Source organism: Temnothorax longispinosus, chromosome 7, assembly GCF_030848805.1.
Source record: "Temnothorax longispinosus isolate EJ_2023e chromosome 7, Tlon_JGU_v1, whole genome shotgun sequence".
NCBI classification, from domain to species: Eukaryota; Metazoa; Arthropoda; class Insecta; order Hymenoptera; family Formicidae; genus Temnothorax; species Temnothorax longispinosus.
This window is the reverse complement of record NC_092364.1, coordinates 3028243-3049616: the sequence shown is the minus strand read 5'-3', so window position 1 is coordinate 3049616 and position 21374 is coordinate 3028243. Positions and strand designations below refer to the sequence as shown.

Genomic DNA, 21374 nt, shown 5'->3' with positions numbered 1-21374 from the left:
GCGCGCGAGCGCGCGCCAGCTCGGCTTTCCGGACGGCGATATCGCCGGCGAAAAGAGTCGGATGACGAACGGAGCGGAGCGAGTGAGAACACATCCCGAAGCCGCGCGCTGCACGGACGAACGGTGCGGCGGACCTTTGTTGGCCGCGGCCGGACACGTCTCGGTGGTTCCCGAATCGAACAATTTCGCGTTGCCGGGGGAAATTAGAAAAGGCTGCGATCGAACAGTGGCTACGTAAGATACTATTTTTCCTTCCCACGCTATTCCGGCTTTACTGAGGAAGTCCATTTTTTGTTCATTCGTAATAAGCTACTGCGTGGTAATCATGTTAAAAAATCAATGTAATTCACCGTAGTCGTGATTAGCATGGGAAATCAAATATTTGCAATTAATCGGTTATCGATAAAACTGGAAAGATTTGATAATCTTGAAAGATATTCATATCGATATAAGTAATAAACATTTGTAAGAAGAAAAAAGTTGGAAGATATATTGATGGAACTTTTATCTTCCTTTTTTATAGATTATCGTGATACTAAATACCATGAAAGATTAAAGCTTTCGGACATTCTTAATCCGACGTCGTCGGGCAGTTTCTTGCAAAACGATACATATGCGATATGCTTATAAAAAAAAGACTGTCACACCGGGAAAGTTACGGTGGGCTGCGGGCGAGAGATCGATGTGGAGGCTAGAGCTACAAATCCTAGAAACTTAGCCAACATATTTTGTCAATCAAATAGAATTTTATTATCTATTTTGATTAATTACACATGTCAGTATTATTACTGTATCATTTTCCGTGATCCGTGCATGCTCATTTATTGCCAACAAACAAGTGAGATAAGGAAAGAGAAAATGGACGAATACGGGATGCACAGCGGGTTAAAGGTAAAGGATAAATCTGAGAAAAAGCACATGGAAACAAGAACTATGCGCGCGGGGACAATGTCATGCATTTGTATTTATACGCACGTTCCGTCAAGTGGACGCGAGCATGTTGCACCTGCACGTGACATCCGTCTGCATACGGGGTGTCCTATCGGGAGAGGAAGTAGAAAGTACGTTCGGAGACAGAAGGTCGGACCCCCTGTGTCGCGCGAAACCCAACATTCGCGCGCATTTTTGGACTTCTATGCCACGAGACTCACGAGAGTGGCGCGACGTGACACGAGGCGACGCGACGCGACGCGACGCTACGCGAGGCGACGCGAGGCGAGGCGAGGCGATGCGACGCGTCCGTTCGACGTCGAATTAGCGCTGCACAGCGGACGCGATAACGTCGCACGAGTTCACTCACCCTCGCCCTGACTGTCGCGACGCGTCTCGCTTTTCCGAGTACGGATCCGAGACGAAAGAGTCGCGATTCGAGAAACACAAATTGCGCGCGCGACGGTGCCACAAATTTATCCTGAAATAGTAGGGGTTTCCCCTACTATTAATATAATTTATCTTGGTGTTGCTAATTGGTACAGATAACGGTATTTTTTGCAATTTTTATGATATTTTCTGAACTCTGCTCTGCTGTAATCTCGATATTCGGCTCTAACTTACTGTAGTAAAGCATTATATATGTCTAGAAAAATATTAACATAAAATATTTCAAAAACCCAATGTGAATTTGTTTAACTTCAGCTTTAACTTTAATTTATTAAATATGCACTACAACGTACTATTAATTTATATGATATTGTCTAATAATATTGATAGTGTCTAATACTATTGATAAGGTACACCGTATTTAATGATATAGCAAGTTTTTCAATCAACATTCTAAAAACACAGTTTTTATCACTCAAAACTAATGCCTTATTTCACTATTTTACTGAATTTCTAAAATTATTTTAAAAAAATTTTAAGTGAGTGCTCGGCTGTAAGTGCATCTCCTTACGTTGTGACGCCCATATGGCTACGCGGTGCACGTTTTTCCCGGGGAAACGGTTTCTCGGTTGCGATCTCACGAAGCTTGGCTGCCGGGATATCGGAGAGTAGTCGCCCTTATACGAGAAAGCGGTAACGGAGATTCCGAAACGTTCGAACCGTTCCCAACCCCCATTCTCCTTTCCAGACTCGAGCCGTTCCAGTCTCGAACTTGGAGGCGCGCAGTTAGACGGTCGCTGGACCCTCGATGCAATGCATAACGGGTGAACCGTGAAACAGGATACCATTTTAACGTTCGAAGTGTAGATACAGAAAACAATCGAATTTATTGCAGCAAAAGGGTGATACCATAAAAGAGCTTAGATTCGAAATTCGAGAATTGCTTAACTTACAGATGATAAAGAACTTTGAGAAAAGATTGAAAAAATGCCGGCATTTATTTATCTCTATATATTTATAATTTGAAACTCTTAATGACTTGTTTCTTTTTTCGGTTTTCACATTTAACTAAAAAGAAACCGCGTTTAATAAGCATAGATCCAAAACTTCTTTTTCACGGTTTACCCGATATATCGTTTCGCCAACAGCAGCGCGAAAGGAAGAGACGGCGAGTGCCGCCCAGCGTGGAAAACGGGGTTGGGGCCATCGAGCAATGTCGTACGGGGTGTCTCAAAAATCACGTATTTTCTCTTAACTACATACATAGATTGAACTAAGAATGATGCAGGTATATATATTTTAATGTGGAAGCATGGGCAATCAAAATTTAGATAAACTAAATTTCAGAAATAAAAAAATCTTGATAACTTTAACGTTTAAACAAACCTTATGCGAGATATAAATTCGGGATCCAATTAAATTCTACTTTCAGACAAAATCGCTATCAATCACTATAATTTTCCGCAGAAAAAAGATAGCAGAGAAAAAATCCGTGATTCTTAGGACACCACGTATACAGGGCGTGAGGGATACGATGCCTCAGTTCGTGCGGTTGCTCACTTCTCTTTCTCTTTCTCTCCTGCCTCTCTCTCTCTCTCTTCCTCACCATCTCACCACCGACATCCCTGAAAGGAGATGGCGGGCTGGCGCGAGAGGGAAGGAGAAAAAGAGTGAATCAAGCGGAGTGCGTGCCGGAGCCAGGAGCAAGGGGGCTAAGGGAGAACGGAGAGGACGGTGAGTGGAGAACCGCGCTACTGCCGTGACATCCGTATCCATCTGTATGCCGACCTGACGCGGAGACGTGCCGTGTCTGTGTGCGCATATACGTGTATGTGGGTATGTGAATGTGTGCCTGTATGTGTGTGTACACGCGTGCGAGTGTCGATACGCTCACGTGCGCGCGTAGCGGCTGTCTGCCGCTGCTGGAGGCGCCGGCAGTTTGATGGAGGTGGCAGGCAGCGGGACTGCGGTATGACGTGATGCCGTGACAAGTGAGGAGAGAGAGAGAGAGAGGGAGGGAGAGGGAGAGAGTGGCGGAAAGAGAAGAAAGTGGAACAGGAAATAGACTGAGTCGGGGAAAATTGAGGAAAGAAATTGAGGGGAAAGGAAAGAAGCAAAGTGTAGTAGATCTATTTCACGTTTTAATCCAAGCTTGTATCAAGTGTTATTATTTATTAGACGGTGAGAACTCGTGAGATCCGTTTTTAGTAGCGAAAACTATAGATTGAAAGAAAAACAATTGTAATCATTTTAATATCGAAGCACCGATACTTATATTACCAGTTGATATTAAAAATTCGAAGATTTTAATAAACTTCAAATTCTATCTTTATATTTCTTTAGACGATAGGAACTAGAATAAACGACAGTTGATTAAGCTACAGTTAAATTTGACTACTGCGACTTTATGCCATCGGTATAAAATCAAGCAAAAATCATGTATAGATAACGACAAAATAATATACTACAGCCAAGTATTCTAAGATAAAAAAGATCGTAATGGATAGATTAATGCTGCGAACAAAATAAACTAACATAAAGAACTCAGAAAAAAGAAAGAAAAAAATGGATGAATATATGTACGGAGGACCAGGGAACGCGGACAGGTGGAGAATGCAGTGGTCTGGCGCACGTGTGGTTTTGAAGGAGCCTCGATACGAGGATCGCGAAAGTTCGTGCCGAGGACGAGCGAGGAGGCAAAGCTAACGTGGAGTAGACCGAGGTGCACGAGAGGCGACAGTAGCTAGGGATATGAGAGAGGAGAAGGCGGATGAGAGTGCGGCGGACGCCTCAGCGCGGCTCCGTGTCGAGCTCGATAATACTCGAGGACTCGAAAGGCTGGTCCCAACGTAATCCTCGAGTGGCAGGGACCAGGGAACGACGCGGTGTGCGACGACGGGTAGGGGACGGCGAGGGGAAGGGAGAGGCGGCTGATACGCCGGTCTGATATCTGCTTTCGAACCTGGATCGATGATACCGTGCGATGCAGCATCGACGACCATTGGCTACGGCTCGATAAGCCCAGGAAGTCCCGGTCGAAATCCGAGACCGAGGGATAATCAGGAGTTACCGTCGTGGCTTCGACGCGGTACTGCTACAGGCTCGAGATGGCTCGTTCGCCAAGGTGATCCTAGCACGGTCAGAATGCACGCTGCAAATGCGACGTCGCTAACGGAGGAAAAGGGGAATTATTGTTATTTCTCGTTTTTCCTTAGTTCGGGTTGAACTCGAAACTTTCGGGCTCGAATAAGTGATGACGATTTCCTTGGACAGCCACTCAAGTAGTAGATGTCGGTTATAAGCAGACATAATGCCATCTAATAAGTTGGGCGCTTTTCAGTACCAGGCACTTTTAAAATACTGCAATTATTAGATGAAATTTCAATAGACTTGAGTTTCTGGAAAAAGTCCAATATTTCGAATGTTTATTGAACATTGGAATATTTCAAAATACGAAAACTATCGTTGTAGCGTTGTGTGTCGTCGTTAGAATTCGCTATCACGAAAAATAATTATTCATGAAGAAGATTTGTTCTAGTACTCTAGTAATTTTCAAGATATATTCCAACTAATTGAAAGATCTCACTGAAAGTATAAAAAATGAAAATAAGTACTTTAATTTTATATGTAATATTATCTTATGAAATTTGATTTACTTAACTGAATTGTATAAAAAAGAAAAATTTTTGAAAATTGTACTAATAATGTAAACAGTTGTAAAATTTTGTTTTATAGGATTGTATATTAGATAACTTTATTATTATTAATGCAAATTTAGCCGACTCAAGAATTAATAAAAGTACGTATTGCGAATAATTACGGGCCGTTACTCCATTAACGCTTCAGAAACGTTTTTCAACCCTCGAAACGTTTCTTCCACCCTCGGCTGATCTTAAAATTCACGTCGCGCGCGACGAGGGTTGAAAAATGCACGGCCGGCGTGGACACGCCACGAGCCGGATAAGGGTGGACGGTGGCATCGGCTTAAGCAAAGTCTCCGATCCATAACCCTACCTACCCCTCGTAGTCTCAACCCCCTGGTCGCCGATGGCACGACCCATACCGCAGGCACTTTACCACCCTGCCGCGCCACACAGACACGATTGTGTAGCGCGGTGGTAGTGCGAGTGCATGAGGTTACCGGTTACCGACGTCGTCGTCGTCGTCGTCGTCGTGTCGTCGACGACGACGTCGACGTCGGCGAGGGGACGAAAAGTGGGGTTGAACCTATCCCGTGTTACGTGCCAGCCACGCGACGCGCCTGATTAAGGAGCCTGCAGGCAGCCAAGGGGTGGCTCGCCTTTCCTTCTCCCTCCCCTTTCCCTTCATCCTCGGCAAGTTCTTCGTGTCGGTCTCTTCGTGAGGGAAACGAGATGGGAAATCTGCGGATCGCGAGCCTCGTAATGGTCGTCGGTATATGGCAAAGAAATGTCTCTATTAGTATGCCATGCGTCGCGCGAAGCGAGAGACGCTGGTTGGGTCGAACAGTATGAATTTTAAAGGGTTAAGTCGAAGAACAAGAATGGAACCTGTTCTTTTTATGCATGCAAGTATCCTATTTTGTGGAATACGTATATTTAGTCTCGTTTTTACGTCAATTTCTTCATCGAAACATAGTTTAAATTAAATTCGAACGACAAAACATACAGCTCAATAAAATTGTAGTTCTCGATAAATTTAAATATCAAAACTAAATATCGTAGACCAAATGCAGTGTTTCCTTTAAATGAAATAATAAAGTTGCAATATATTTTTAACCCAACTCTGGGCCTAACTATGAACATTTCTTTTATTTATAATCGAATAGAAGAAGAAAATTACAATGTAAGACATCAAGTATTCGAATTTTTCTTATTAGATATAAGGAGACATCTTAAGACATCTTAAAACAGAACCCTGCTCTTTTTTCTCTTTGTTTGTTAATAGGCCAATTCACACCCGCGCGTATAGAGATAAAACAGGCTTTTATGCCAGTATATCATTTTTTAAAAGATCGCATTATACGAAGAAGTAAATTACCGAAAGAAATCAACGAAAAGTACATGGAAATGGTAAATGCAGAAAGTAACAATCCCACGGATTATATCAATTATGCTTGGATGATATTTAACAGCCTCTCAGGCAAAGGGTCTGACAAAAATAACGAACGTAATGAGGATACATTCTCCAAATAATTAATTTTAACATGTGTTTTTGTAGTGCTTCGCTCTCTTCTTCTATCTTTCGTTCTTTTTCTGATTTAGAATTAATTTATCTAAAGTAAATCTATCATAAAATTAAGTCTATATTTTTAACAATAAAATTAGTTCGATTCTTTGTAAAAATATAAACAGTTTCATGAGTTTGTTTCAACTTCCATTTCATATCAACTTTTTCTTTATTCCTTGCTATAATTTTATCTAAGGTTCATGTTATTATTCATATCAGTACGATCCCTTTTTTCTTTTTAATTATTTACATACTTATATATTTATAATTTTTATTCTTTATTTCTAATATTCTTTCGTCTCGTCGGTAAATGAATAAATAGATAAACGTATGAGAATACAATTTTTTATATATGATACTCACGGTACTTCGTTTAAATACGTCACTAGCCCGGAGTGATCTTTAATAATCTGGAAGAGAGCCGATTTCGTGATTCGAAGAATTTCGAAGCCGACCGACAGGCGAGATTAGGCTCGTTCGAACGCGGATGGTTAGAGGATAGGAGACGGGGCTGAAGCTTCTATCCCGTATTACGTGCCGGTGAGGCGTCGGGCCTGATTAAGGATCCTGCGGGGGATTTGCCTGCACACGGCGTCAGCTCGTTTCTGCTCCCTCAGCGAGGCGACGACTCCGAGTCGACCTTTGCGAGATTCTGCGACGGAAATTTCCGGGGAACGAGCACGCCTTCCCGCGACGACGGTCCTTCGTTTTCGCACAAGACACCGTTCTGTGTACTCACAGAATTACGTAAACGTGTCAAGAATTTCGCGGCTACGCGAAACTGCATCGATGTCGCGAAGAACAATCGATATTGATCTGTCAAATTGGCTTTACTTCCTAATCTAATTTCGATAGTTCTCGCGAGAAAGTGTCGACTTAATTTTTTAAAAGAATTATTTCGTTAAATTTGATCAGAAAACATTTGTAGAATAATGCTGTTTTCTAATAAAGACAACTAACAAAAATTGTTTTCTTAGCAAAGAATCATCCTTCAAAACAGTTTCCAACGGAGTTTTAATTTGGGCTTCATAAAAATATCTCAAGATCGTTGCCTCTATTTTAATACAAAATATAAAAGAAATGCGGGGATGAGAAATATTCTCACACGTTTGGTTGCACTGTAGGATCTCGGCTCTCGAGCTTCCTTTCCAGAATGACGAAGACGAATGCCGAGCCGCGCGCAGGATATCGGGAGCTCAGGCTCCGGCCGACCGGACCAAACCTTCCGCTCGTCTCGTCCATTTTTCTCTATCCCCGACCTTTTTTCCTTCGGCAAGTGGTAGCCGGTTAAGTGCCCGGGAGAACGATGAGCAAGTTCCTCTCTGATAACGACCGGAGGAGCGACCCGGCTCATCCGTCCTACCTCGCCGCGATCCTTTTCCAAGAATAATCTTACCTTCCATTTCTCCGTGTCGCCCTCGTCTTCTCGATAGAGCGAATATAGTCCCGTAGGAATTATTGGCTAGCACGACCATAACGTACGGATGGTCTTTCGATTTTTCTCGTTTTTGAAGTCAACTCAAATCTTAGCGGTACCATTGCAGCGATCGTTATAACAGTAAACATTTTTGCGATACCGTGCTTCAAATACATGCAAATAAAGCAAGTTTTCTCGCACGGTGCGAGAGAAAAATAACAAAAAGTGTCTCCCACTGAATAAGACATGAAAGTTTTTTCGAGGACATTTACCCGTAGAAATGTAATTGCATTTAGAAATTTAAGATTAAGGCACGTACGTAAGAGTTCGAATGAAGAGCGAAGAAATATGAAGACGAAAACTTTTGCCAGAACTTCCTTCCCCAAGGACATTGTCGGTCGTAATCGTCTACCAGCAGGTCGGTCGCTTTTCGCGGACCGGCAAATAAAAGCGGAAGAAGAAAGAATGGATTCGTAAGAAAGGGCTAGACGGCGCGCAAGCGAGGGAAGAATGGTCGAATCCTTTAAGCCGGAATATAAAGATGAGGATGAGAGTGCGGGAGCGGGGGAGGATGCAACCGGGGATGATTCGAACGGAAAGATTAAGACAAGACTATGGTTGCAGCATTCTCGCCTGGAAAGAGGCTGTTAGTCTCGTAGAAACAAACGAAGAATCATCAAACTCGACGAGCAGGAGGAGGGAACGTGGAAGGGGAAGGGGAAGAAAGTGAAAAAGTAGGCGGGAAAGGATAAGATAAGAAGGCTTCGGGGGAGACGAATAATCAATACGGTCGCCAAGTCGTTAATTCCAATCGCCAACCATCACGCTTCCGTGCAGCATTAAGCACAGGGCGAGAATTCCACCCCCGACTGCCTGAAGGGCATTCTTTTTTCCTGGATCTTCCGTCGACGAGCGGAGCTTCGATTTTTTTTTCTCCGGCCACGCAGCGTGCAGACTGGTGAAGAGAACGAGAGGAAAAGAAAAAAAAACCCGAGGAGACGATCGAAAGCGGGCATCCCTTCCACGATAATTATTTTCCGATGAGGCTTGGCGTCGCCTTAACAACGATCCGAACGTCGGGAAATATCGGGATCAAGAGTGCACCACATGAACGGTGAACCAAGATGCAACCCGTTTACTTTTAGAAACTCGATATTTTACTTAAGTTGGAAAAAGTAAGAAAATGCGAATCTCTTACGAGCCAAAATGTATGAATGTTATTTTTAGAAATTAGAAATTTTATTCCTGGAATATTTATTCTCCATCCGTGGAGAGAATATCTTTATTGAAATGCGCGATGGGCCAGGATATCCGGTTTTAAACTGCATAAATTCTGAAACCTGGGCCAATTACTTAATTTTTTCCGGTGACACCGCAAAGCGCTCGCGCTTTCTTATTGCACAACTTAGCCCGAAAACACCCGGTGAACGCGGCGCGAAGCCGCGCGCGAGTCCGGCGGAATAAGAACGGAACGAAACAAAATAAAAAAGAAAGAAAAAAAGAGAGAAAAAGCATAAAAGTACGTCGCCGGCGGTGGTCGTGCTCGCGAATATCCGGCGTGAGACTCGAATAGCTGCGCTCTTCCCGCACGAGCGTTTCTCCCCTTCCCGCCTTCACCCGCCCCGTATCCACGAGAACGCGCGCACGTCCGTGCGCACGTGACTATATACGTGCTCGCATGTATCCGCTATGTATACATACGTGCTTGGCGCGAGAGGCGAGAGGACTCGATCCCTCCGGGGAGTTATACGAGAAAGAAGAACGGGCGACATGGGGAGGAAGAGAGAGAGAGAAGAGAAGGAGAGAGGGAGGAAGAAATAGAGAAGCAGTGAGAAGTACGAAGTGGAAGAAGAAGGTAGAGAGAACGACGCGACACGGCTCGAGGGTTGAGGAAAAGGGTATGAGGAGGCTTCGGTGGAAGAGGGACACTGGGACGCTCGTAACGAGTCTCTCCTGGTCCCTCGTCGCAATGGGGCTCTCGGACGACCGGATCGCCGTGGGACGAAGGCTCCTCCGTGTGTCAGCGAGGGAAAGGGGTGTGAGGATCGGTCAGTGGAAGGAGAGAGGCAGCGGCAGGATGAGAGAGCGAGAGAAGGACGGGCGGATACGATCGGCGAACCGCGCGGCGCGTGATAAATAACCGAGCGGCGGCTCCCGCTCTGTTCCCGTCTTTCGCTCTCGCTCGCCTCCTTCCTCTTTCTTCGCTTCGTGTCGACCGCTGTCTCCCTCCTCCTCCCCCTCCTTCTCTTCCTCCTCCTTTCGATGGTTTCGCGGGTGCGAGCATCGCTTGAGACCGCTTACAGGTCGCGCCAAAAGACGCTTGGCTGCTCTTTGACGCTTGACCGACGCCGACTTCCGCGAGCGAGGAGAATCGATCACGAATACTACAATGCGTCTGAGAAATAAAGAGAGAAGGACCTTTATTTTCGAGATAAATAAGTTTTTTTTTTTAATTTGTTCCACCGCAAGCGATTTTCGGATGTGAACTAAAAACTTCTGTCTGGCGATGATAGCCATTAGTTAGGTAATTTGATGAATTTGATACTTTCCGCCGTTTCCGTTCGTTATTTTCACAGCGGCGCGATAGAATAAATGTTTTCGATTTTGAATCGCTAAAATTGATCGTCTATTCGCACGGAGTCACTGAACGTTGCATGAAAAAAATGCCCAATGTTTATCTTTTTGCATGGAAGTTAAAACAATTTTGTAGCAAAGCGCTAAAAGCGATGCATATTGCCGTTTACCACGTTACTCGTGTTAGAAAAATAACGTTCTATTCGCTCAACGTGCGCGGATCGGTTAAGGAAAATTTTTTTAAGTATAGCGACTGTTACTGTCTGCATTGATTTCCACTCAGATTTTCAGTAATTTCCATTTAGACTTCGCTACGCTAACAGTGATTCAGACTTTGTTAACAAACAGTGGTAAATGAGGCCGTATTGTCCGCTGTTAGGCGGCAGGAGCGCCAATAAAGTGAAGAAGAAGTTCTGAACGTTCAATCTGACAAGAGTGACAAGGAGGCCTGAAGGCCATTAAACATACAAAGAAGAAGAAGACCAGAATGGACGTCAACCTTTCGTGTAAAGTCTCAGTCTGTAAAGAGAGTTTTTCCTCAAGATTAGACAGACGCGTACATATGAAGTCCTCTCATACAGCATACAGATCACCAGTATGCGCTTCTGTATACAAATATAAACATCAGTTACGTAGGCATTACCTTCGTCAACATGTTAATAATGAAAATCAATGTGGTATTTGTAATGAAATACTATACAATTATAAAGCCCTGAAGAAACACGTAAATGTTCACTGTTTGAAGTTGAAGTACGTTGACATTGACAATGGGGAATTTCCAGAGAAATATCCAAGAGATATGGAGTTAAAATGCGGCGACTTGTTCAAAAAAATCTTTTAAATGTATACGTTGTAAGAAAGAATTTTCATCACAAAAATCTTTAGAGAAACATCAAATCTGGGACACGGAAGTGTGGGAGTGTAAAGTTTGTAAAGTAGTATTTGATTGTGATGACTCATTCATGGACCACTTGTCGTACTATAACAAAAGCCATACATTCACATGTAAATTTTGCGAGAAAAACTTTCAGGGATTGTACATGTTTATTCATCACAGCAAACTAAAACATTATTTACAAAAAAACCTGAAACATATAGTCATATCTGCGGAATCTGCAACGAAGGATTCAATTATTGGAATCATTTGCGTTCGCACACTATCCACGCTCATTTTAATGAAGAGAATTTAGTTGACTGCAAAAGAAAAAGAAATTCTATATAACGTCCAATTCTATATAATCTCGGCAATCACTGCGGACGATCTGCTAAATGATGTCTATATTCCCTGCCTGACCAGTGCCATTTTCAATTACACGAACTTGCTATCTGTACTAATACACATGTACTCTATCCTAAGAAAGAAAATCTGCACACATAACACAAATTATGTACTGCTGATCGTACAATTAACAAAGATGTCGATGATAAGAAAATGCAGTCCAAGATACTTAAGGAACACAGTGAACAATCTGTTGGACTATGGGACGATGATATTAAACTTTCTGTTGATCACGCTGAATCTGCCTCTAGAGACAACAACCTTTGGTTCGCAGCTACTGGAAATAACAAATTAGAAAAATAACAGGTTTTTTTTTGTAAATAATGATTTAGTTTGCTGTGATGAATAAACATGTACAATCTCTAAAAGTTTTTCTCGCAAAATTTACATGTGAATGTATGGCTTTTGTTATAGTACAAGTGGTCCATGAATGAGTCATCACAATCAAATACTACTTTACAAACTTTACACTCCCACACTTCCGTGTCCCAGATTTGATGTTTCTCTAAAGATTTTTGTGATGAAAATAGAAAAATAACATTAAAATATATAAAACGCATCACACAATTTGAGATAAGATATAGAGTTCTTCGCAATGTCTTCATGAATGAGAAGAGCAACTATCTTCATCTAAATGTCTATATACCAACCGTCCACAAAGTATCCTAAAATGTCTACCTCCAGAAACTATCGCGATAAATAATAAATCCCAGACAAAGCCCACGCGTCACCGGTAACGAAAGCTTCGCGCCGTTTCATTACCATCGAATTACGCACGGCGGATATTAATTGACGTTGGATCTTCCATATCTCGTTGGTATCCCGGCGGCTCGATCCCGCTTCGATTTCCGATCAGTGGAAACATACGGACGGAAAAGGCCGGGCTCTCTCTCGGCTTGCTCGGTGGTCTCGTCGTCTTTTTGCTAACGGCTGTACCACAGTGCCGTCGCGGCGCGGAATATCCCGGCTGCGCGCGGGGTGGCGCGGCACGGAGCGGCATGGCGTGGCGTGGCTCAAAGCGGCGCGGCGCAGCGCGATACCACACGGTTCGGCGTGGCTCGGCGTGGCTCACGGCGTCGCGCGGTGCTACGGCACCGTTTATCGCGCGGGCTTGAACTCTTGGAGCGGCGTTCGGCTGGCGCGACGCGGCACGTATCTACCATCGAGCACGGCAGGAACGAGGCTATTACGCGAGCGCGCATACATATCTACCCCGTAGCGAGGAAACGAGGCGATTCCGTGCGCGCGCGAGAGAGAGAAAGAGAGCGAGCAAGAGAGAACACGACAGGCAGGGAGTGAGAGAGAGAAAGAGGGAGAGGGAAAGAGAAAGGCAAAGGGTGGCAAAGGGAGATGGCGAGAGATGGTGATGAAAAGAGGAAACGAGATGGCGTAAAGCGCGAGAGAGCGAGAGACAGGTGGCAGGCAGGGAGAAAAAGCGAGGCAACACGGGGTGTTGACTCCACCTCCGGACGATTTCGAGCGGTTCGTGCTTCCAGGATCAGCGGAAAGCCTCGCTAACGCGGCGGGATAAAGGCGAGAGCTCCTGGCGAGAGCGGCCGCCCGCTGAAACGAACGAAAAACAGGCGGTATCCATCATTCCCAGCCAACCAGCCCAGCCAGCCAAGCCAGCCAGTCTGTCTGGGCGACGGCCACTTCGACGACGACGGCGACAACGACAACGACAACGACGATGACAACGACGGCGAAGACGTCACGAAAGAAGGGAGAGGAGGGTAAACTAGGAAAAAGCGATGGCGGTGCCGAGATGAGCGCGAAGGCGTGGCGGAAATCACGTCGACGGCTTCATACGACAGGCCGGCGTCTTCGACAGAAAGAGAGACGTTAACCCGCCGTTAAAGACCATCGTCCCGTTTTTAGGTGCAACCAGAATCCAACTTAAAGTGCGGTTGCAGAGTAAAGACTTTCTGTAAGGGGTTCGATCTTTCTCGTAGGAATACTTTCGATTTGTTATCTGCGTGTTAATCTGTTAAGTGCGCGTACATAGTAAAGCGATAAGGAAGTAAAATGAGAAACATGAAGAATGATTTTTATTTATGTCTCAGTCATTGCAATTTAATATCGTAATTATTTTCCAAATATTCAGGCTTTTACCATGGTTAACATCAAGCAATTATTTTTTCGAACAAGAAAAACAACGTGACAAAGAAATATTAAATCTTTCGGACAAGTTATTTCAGCATCGGGTAATGCTGACCGCGCGTTAACTGTATTCTCTTCTACCCCCTCCAGGTAGGCGGATCACTAACCGCAGTTAGTGAACTCCGTAACCGACCCTGAAATTATCTCCATAATTACGCGAAACTTAGCGATGGTCGTCGTCATCGCCATGCGTGAACCGGAGAGAGGCGAGCGCTTTCGCCGGCATAATCAAAGGTAACCCGTCGGGAAACTTCAGGAGTTCCATGACGATCTCCGACATGAGGGCAGGCGCGGCCAGAGGAGTCTCGAGATTAAATCGAAACTTCTCCGGACTTCGTGAAACGCTGCACCGTCCGTCCGTCCGTCCATCTGTTCGTTCATCCATCCATACATCGATCCATCCGTCCGTCCGCCCGCCTGTCCGATCCGATTCGATCCGAACGGAGCAGAACCGAACTAACGTGTTCCGCCCACGTGACGCCACTGGATCCCGGTCGTCGCGCACGTGGGTAATGCCGTTTAGAGTGGCGTGGCACGAGTAATCGAGTTTCGGGGGCTCGCGCGCCGCGATCCGTTTGCCAGCCGGACCGAGCCACCCCCCTGCCTGCCCCGACTCCCCCGCCCCATTTGGGACTGCCGCTTGCACGCTGTCCCGCAGCATCCCCCCCGCAGTTCGCCCCCGACGTGACCTCGGTCGGGCGATCAGTCGGCTGATTGGCGGCGCGGCGAAATGAACGAAACGAATACGTGGCACCCCCTTCGCACCCCGCCGACCCACCCTCGGCCGACCCGTGCGCAACCCTCGCACGCTCAGCGTACACGAATGCGCTAAAACTGATCGCACCGTATAGAATGCGCGAGCGGACCTATATTTGCGGTTGTATATCGCCGCCACTTTACAGGGTGTTTTGGACGATACGAGCGTGGGAGTGATGTGTGCGTAGAGCGTTTCATGTACCTCGCGCACTTTCTCTAAATTGCAGGTATCAGAGGAACGAACTGAGATGAATAATACTTGTGTCTGATGAGCGTTGAAACACCGCGATATCTCTTCAGTTATACACGTTGGAAATCTAAACATTGGTTTGGATAAAAGTTCACAAAAAAATGAATTAAAAAAATAAGGGATCCAAAAAGTACGCATTTGTTAAGAAAGATGAAAAAAGTAAATTTTTTTTTAATAATTAACCCTGTATTTTTTTCGTGGCAAATATTGTGATATATTTAGAAAGATTTTAATACATGATTTATGGATAAGTTTTTCCGTTCGAGTTAACAATTAGAAAAATGTCCACGTGACAAATACTGGTGGAGAGAAATGATCAATACTATAGCAACTTGAAGTATCGAGTTAACTGGTAATAATGGGTGCGCTATGTTAGTACGTATATAGTTCTATATCGCCACGGTCGTGTTGAGGGCAAATATGAAAAATTAAAGTCGTTTTACGACGCGGTACGCGGACAAATTATGATTGCTCGTAAAGTGCGCTGATGAAAGGATCGGCGTGGTAGGTGTGACCATAGGGACTAGAGTCCTGTATTCTTAATTCTCGTGCTAGTCCCTCTTTCGAATCCTTTAAAAATAAACCTAAGTCATTTTCTCATAATTCTCCTCAAAAATATAAAAAGTAACGAACACAACGAGAGAGATAATAATTGCCTTAAAGCATCCGTACCATTTGTAATATCACAAAGAGCATATCGATACTAAAATATCAAAATGGATCGATAAATATGCCGAAAAAATTCGGCAGATCCATGATGCCGATGCATCAATCGTTTACTTACCTCCTCCATCAGTCAAGTTTTAATTTTTCGTATCTTACAGTATCGTTTTAGAAAATCGGCAATTTTGGAACGTCCTGTACAGGTGTCGGTACTCAGTTATATCGCGGCACGCGGCGGAACGTTTGAACGTGGCGAACAAGGGCGGCGGGGCTTCAGGGCCGTAGTCACGGGGAACGAGGCTAATTCAATGGATGCCTCCGACGCGGCTCGTGCCTCTCTATCTACGTATCCCACACCCTCTCTTTCCTCGCCGCGACTCGACTCGACTCGCTGCGCGCACCACCCCCGCTCGTTCGCCGTAATTAATGAACGGCTCGACGCTGCACGGCGCAAACAACCCCGCTGCCGTCACCTCCGCATCCCCTTTTTCGTTTGCCTGACTTCCAGCGCGGACGCGTACAAAAACGATACGGATATGCTTGAGAAAAAGATAGGAGAAATCACCGAATTGAAACCGCACTCCTAAATAGCGCTAAAAATAATCCCACACTAGACAGTCTGTTGAACGAGATAATAGATATATAGGGAATTATTTTCATCTCTTATCTCAACAAATTGTTGCCCCAGTTTTTCACGCGTTCGCTTTCACGTCGTTTTCACGTGTACTTATTTTACGAGGATTTCTGAGACTTTTGCGACAACCAGTAGCAGAGCCGCATCTGATAACGAGGTGCGTGTCATTCTCGAAGCGCGTTGCACAACCGCGCACATTTCATTCGCGTACGATACTTGCATAGGACGGCAACGTATGTTACGTACGTGCACGTGCGAATACGTTTACTCCAGGAAAGAGTGTGAGAGAAAGAGAGGGAAGTAGCTGTAGATCCATAATTTATCATCATTCTCATTATCTGAATCTTTTTTATAAATATATTATATAAAAAAAGATACTTGCGTTTTGAAATGTTTTATTTAATATTGCTTTCGAAATAAGTCATATAAAATAGAAATCTCTTTAATTTGAAAGAAATGTAAGTCGCTCGAAAGCATACGAGAAAATTGTAAAACGCATATTTGGCCGACTCGTCGATGTACCGATTAAAATGTGCCAAATACAAATAAATATCAACGCATTTGCATTATGCAAACGGAGTAATGACAAGTTATACGTGAAAAACATAGCGTATTAATAGATGGAATTAGTGTTTTTTGCTTTCGGGCGAAATTTTCTATAAGCATTATATGCTGCTTATTCGGCAAACAGCGAAATATTAGAAAAAAAAAAACAACTTTTCTGCAGAACTGTAATGCGAGCAGAACAGGGAAAAATTGGGATTGCAGGACGCGGGTGCATCGCGCAGCGCGCGAGAAACTCTGTGCGCTCGGTTGCTATCGTGATCATCGAGATGCGACGCGAAAGCCGGCTTCGCGCGCGCGACTTTCCTATCCGAAAATATTAATACGCGCCAGCGGAGCGTCGCATCGATACTCGCCAATGAGAAACGGCAGCATCGATTTTTGCTCTCGCCCCGCTCCTCTCCCTTCGTATTACGCCGTGTCGCAGTTGCGGGAGGCAGCCAGAACGCGAAAGCGAGACACGAAATTCGACGCGGACGTGAAAAATTCCATAATATGAAAATAATAATTACGCTGTTGGGTGTGTAGCGACAGCGTGTGGTCGCGAAATAATTTTACTTAAACGATGGCAAGCTTCTTGCGGAAACTTTGAAGATAAAAAAAGAGGGATACAATATCCTCAAGTCTGCACCTGAACGGATTTTACTTGATTAACACGAGTCGATTTATGGGTGCGACAAGTCAAAACAAAAAAGAGTACATCGAGTTTTATTTCATCGACGCTGGACGACGTTCCAAGCCTCATATCTTATTTAATTATGAATCACGAGGATAAATCGTGCTCGCGAATGCTCATTAAAGCGGCAAGACCGTCGCGTGTATCTGGCTGGCCGCATTAGCGGTAAAGAATTCCCGAGACACCCGGTACTCGAATCATATCTGATGACCGCGCGCATTACGTTTCCAGTGTGTATCACGTCGCGCGAGTGCTTCTACGAGTAGCAGTAGCTAGCTAGTAAAGAGTGGAGAGGGAGAATATAAAACGTAAAGCCCGATTCAGACGAGAAGACGCTATTTCTCAATACTTTTGATCTTCTATACTTTTCGAAAATTTTCTCACGCATCATATGTTACAATGATATACTACTGACCTACTCAATAATGGCCGGCGAGTAGTATAGCGCGGCATCTTATTTATGGTTGTCCCCGCGAATCAACCATTCGATGTCTGTTCGGCGTGAATATCGGTTTTCGCCGCCCGATATTTTTGGAGAAAGAGAGAACGGAACGTCTGGACGGAATAATTATGTGTGGAATCACAATCAGAAAGTATAATTTGTAATTACATCTGATGGACTAAATATTTTTTTTTGTTTCGCAGCACGTAATCAGGAACTTTATTTTCAGTATTCTAGTGTACAATGTAAATAATGTCAATTGATGCTTTATAGAAAATATAATTTGAACGATAAAAAATATGATCTTCGTAATTTTTTTTAATCCATTGCAAAGTATATCAATTATCAAATATAGTATCTAATGCGTTCCACGAAACGTTGTATAATAGTCCCAAACGACAAGTATAAATTAATAATAGTATTTGAAATTAATAATAGTAATTGAAATAAGATAGATGAACAAAAATGAGAGATATCTCCTTCACATTTCTTCCAAAAAAAGAGTAGTCAAGAAAGTCCCATTTCAGTACTTTATTAGAAAATCCCGAGAATATTGCTCATTAGAAGAAAAATGTAAATAGTATCTCGAATATCAGTTGAAAGATCGAGATAAATATAAAACAAGTCTATTCTTATACAAGATACCAAGATATACTTCACGGGAGATGTGGTTAAACTATCCGCGGATTAAACCGTTGTATTACTAGCCAATCATCATTCTCGATATCCTGGCAATTCTTCTTGAAATCCGCGAGTCCGATCAGTACCTCACGTCTGAACAAGTCATATCTGAGCGTTGCTTCGCGCGAGGATGAGAGAGGGTGGACGAGAGAAGGAAGAGGAAGATCACAGGGCGGTGACGGCTGGAAAAAATGGTTAGAAATAGAAAGACAGAGAAAGAGAGAAGGGAAAGGAGGCAAGAGACAGAGAGAGAAAGAAAAGGAGAGAGAAAGAGAGAGGATCTCCGCTTCCTCGCTTCCTTTCCCGAGAGATATACGCTTCTCGATAAACGTCCGGACGAGACTCCTCCACTCCATCCACCCTCTTCATCCTCCACCCCTTCATCTTCCTTTCTCGACTGCACCCTCGGCTCAAAGCCAGCCCTCGCGTTCTCTCATCGAAGGAGAAAGATAGAGAGAGAGAGAGAGGAACGAAAGGGGTAGCGGGGATGAAAGAGGCGGGAGGATAAAGGTGCGGGGGCGGCGAGTTCTCTCTCCGCTTTTTGCCAAAGGCCGTCATCCCCGCGGGGCTTAACCCCGGGTTTATCGCGGCGTTATTAATAACCGCCGCCCGCACCGGTCCCCTGCCCCCGAAACCCGACGGCGATACCCACGAGCAAGAGAGCCGCCCTACCTCGCTCGTAAACCTCGAGCGACGAGCGGCGCTGCCGTGATAAAGAAAAAGTCATGAGGAGCGTTCTCTTTCTGTCTCTGTCTTCCTTTTTCTCTTTCACCTTACTCTCCATCTTCTCCGATATAGAGCGACAGTTCGAGAACTCGATTCCCTGACAACGGCAGACCTTGTCATTCTCGGTCCTAGCAAGTATTAGATGTGTGATAGCACCTGACATAGTCTATGGAAAACTATTAACTCCAACATTTTGGTAGTTGGCCTCAATAAGATGCATCTTTGTTTGGACTGGTCATTTCTTACTTGGAATTAGACGTGTGTTTAAATTATTAAATTTACGCAGGTACACTAATATAAAAAAAAGATATCGAAACGCAATTTTTTTTTAATTCTAGCAATGTTTGCATGACTACTTAAGGCTGTTACTTAGTTATTAGTTATTATTATTACAACGTGACTTGTTTTAAACTCGAGACGGATCAAGAAGCAGAGAAATGTCACCAAAAATGATAAAATAATCATCTTCGCAGGAAACGCGCGGTGTGTATAACGCCAATGTTATGCAATCTAGAGATAATGGAATATGTTAGTTTCACACAAGCTTTGTGTATTTCGCCATTAAGCAGCATGCCGAAAGTGCAAAGATTTATGGAACGACCATAACGAGTACAATGAATACTGTATGAATCGCGCGATCGCGGTACGCTCGCCACGTGACAATTTCGCGTCAAAATACTGAATATAAGTATAGATATATTAGTCACACGGTCATATCGTCAGAATAATGTAATAATTGCAATTCGTATTTAAATAATATAACAAACAATTTCTGAAAATATATGTGTGGTGAACATAATTCCTTCTCTTGTTTTAGCGCTTCGGTGCAAAAGTTTTCTTACTCTCTCTCTCTCTCTCTCTCTCTCTCTCTCTCTCTCTCTCTCTCTCTCTCTCTCACGCGACTTTCATAGAAATTATTATTGAAATGCCGCGTCATACTTATTTTTTTCGAGAGATCATCTCATAATACTCGACGCTTTTACGGATACGTGGAAAGAAAGGCGTCGCAAACGCAAAGAGATGACTTCGCGGCGATCTTTGCCAAGAGGCACGTACGTTTTATACCCGCCGAGGGTGACGCTAAGGTCTTTCGTGGAGGGCTTTCGTGGTGCATGACGTACCGACACGGCACGTACGCGGCGCTCTCCGGTTCTCTCTCTCGCTCCCTCGCCCTCTCTCTCTTTCTCAACAGAATATCGAGTCTCGATATCTCCGGTTCCCCGTGGTGTCCCGGTCGATCTCGTGTCCGGAATGTGCGCCACGGGCATGCGACGTGTGTACGTGTTATCACGCGTAGCCAGTCTCTTCCGTCTTGCGCGTTTACGCGAACGTATATCCGGCACACTTATATCGCGGACGCGCCGCGGTATTACGCTGGCGCCGCCTCTCGTCACATGGAAATAATTCATTTGTCGTGTAACATTACGGCGCATCATAATACTTTTCGGGATACGGTACGATGCGAAAAGTGTTAATCGGATTTACATATAGGCCGTAATTGTAAATAGTGAATTGACTTTCGCAAACAGCAATAATTTTTAAGAAATAAGTATTTCAAATATTATTATAAATTACATACATAATTTGTAAAATTTTAATTAATTATTTTATAATTTGCGATAAAGAGACAAGATCAAGTCCAATTTTGTCAGATTTACTCATCGTTCGATTAACACGAAACGATCGAAACGATATCGGCGAGTTCGCGATAAATTTCTAAAGGCGTTTCGAGACGCGTGGCGTTCTTTCCCCGGGCTTCCTCTTTTTATTCGCAATCGAGCGACTTTCCGACGCCATTCCATGGGCGCGTGCGAGATCGATTTTCGCGCGTAATCTCTCGAACGAGCTGCCTATACGGTGCAGAAGGCGAGGCAGCCCGCCCGCCTTCGGGTTTCTTGGAAAATATCGGGTCTCTCGTTGCGTTGAATGCTATACATATCCCCACGTTATTGTCACGCGTAAACGGCTGCCTTTCGCCTTCCTCGCGAGGTTCTTACGCAAGCGTGCAGCGCGCGAGGCGTGAA

The 21374-nt window shown here is 44.3% G+C and overlaps 1 long non-coding RNA gene across 4 annotated transcripts in view; it reads left to right on the top strand.

The window, feature by feature from the left end:
- Nucleotides 1-21374, top strand: part of LOC139816875 (uncharacterized) — a 159236-nt gene that overhangs the window by 55084 nt on the left and 82778 nt on the right. The window lies entirely within an intron of this gene.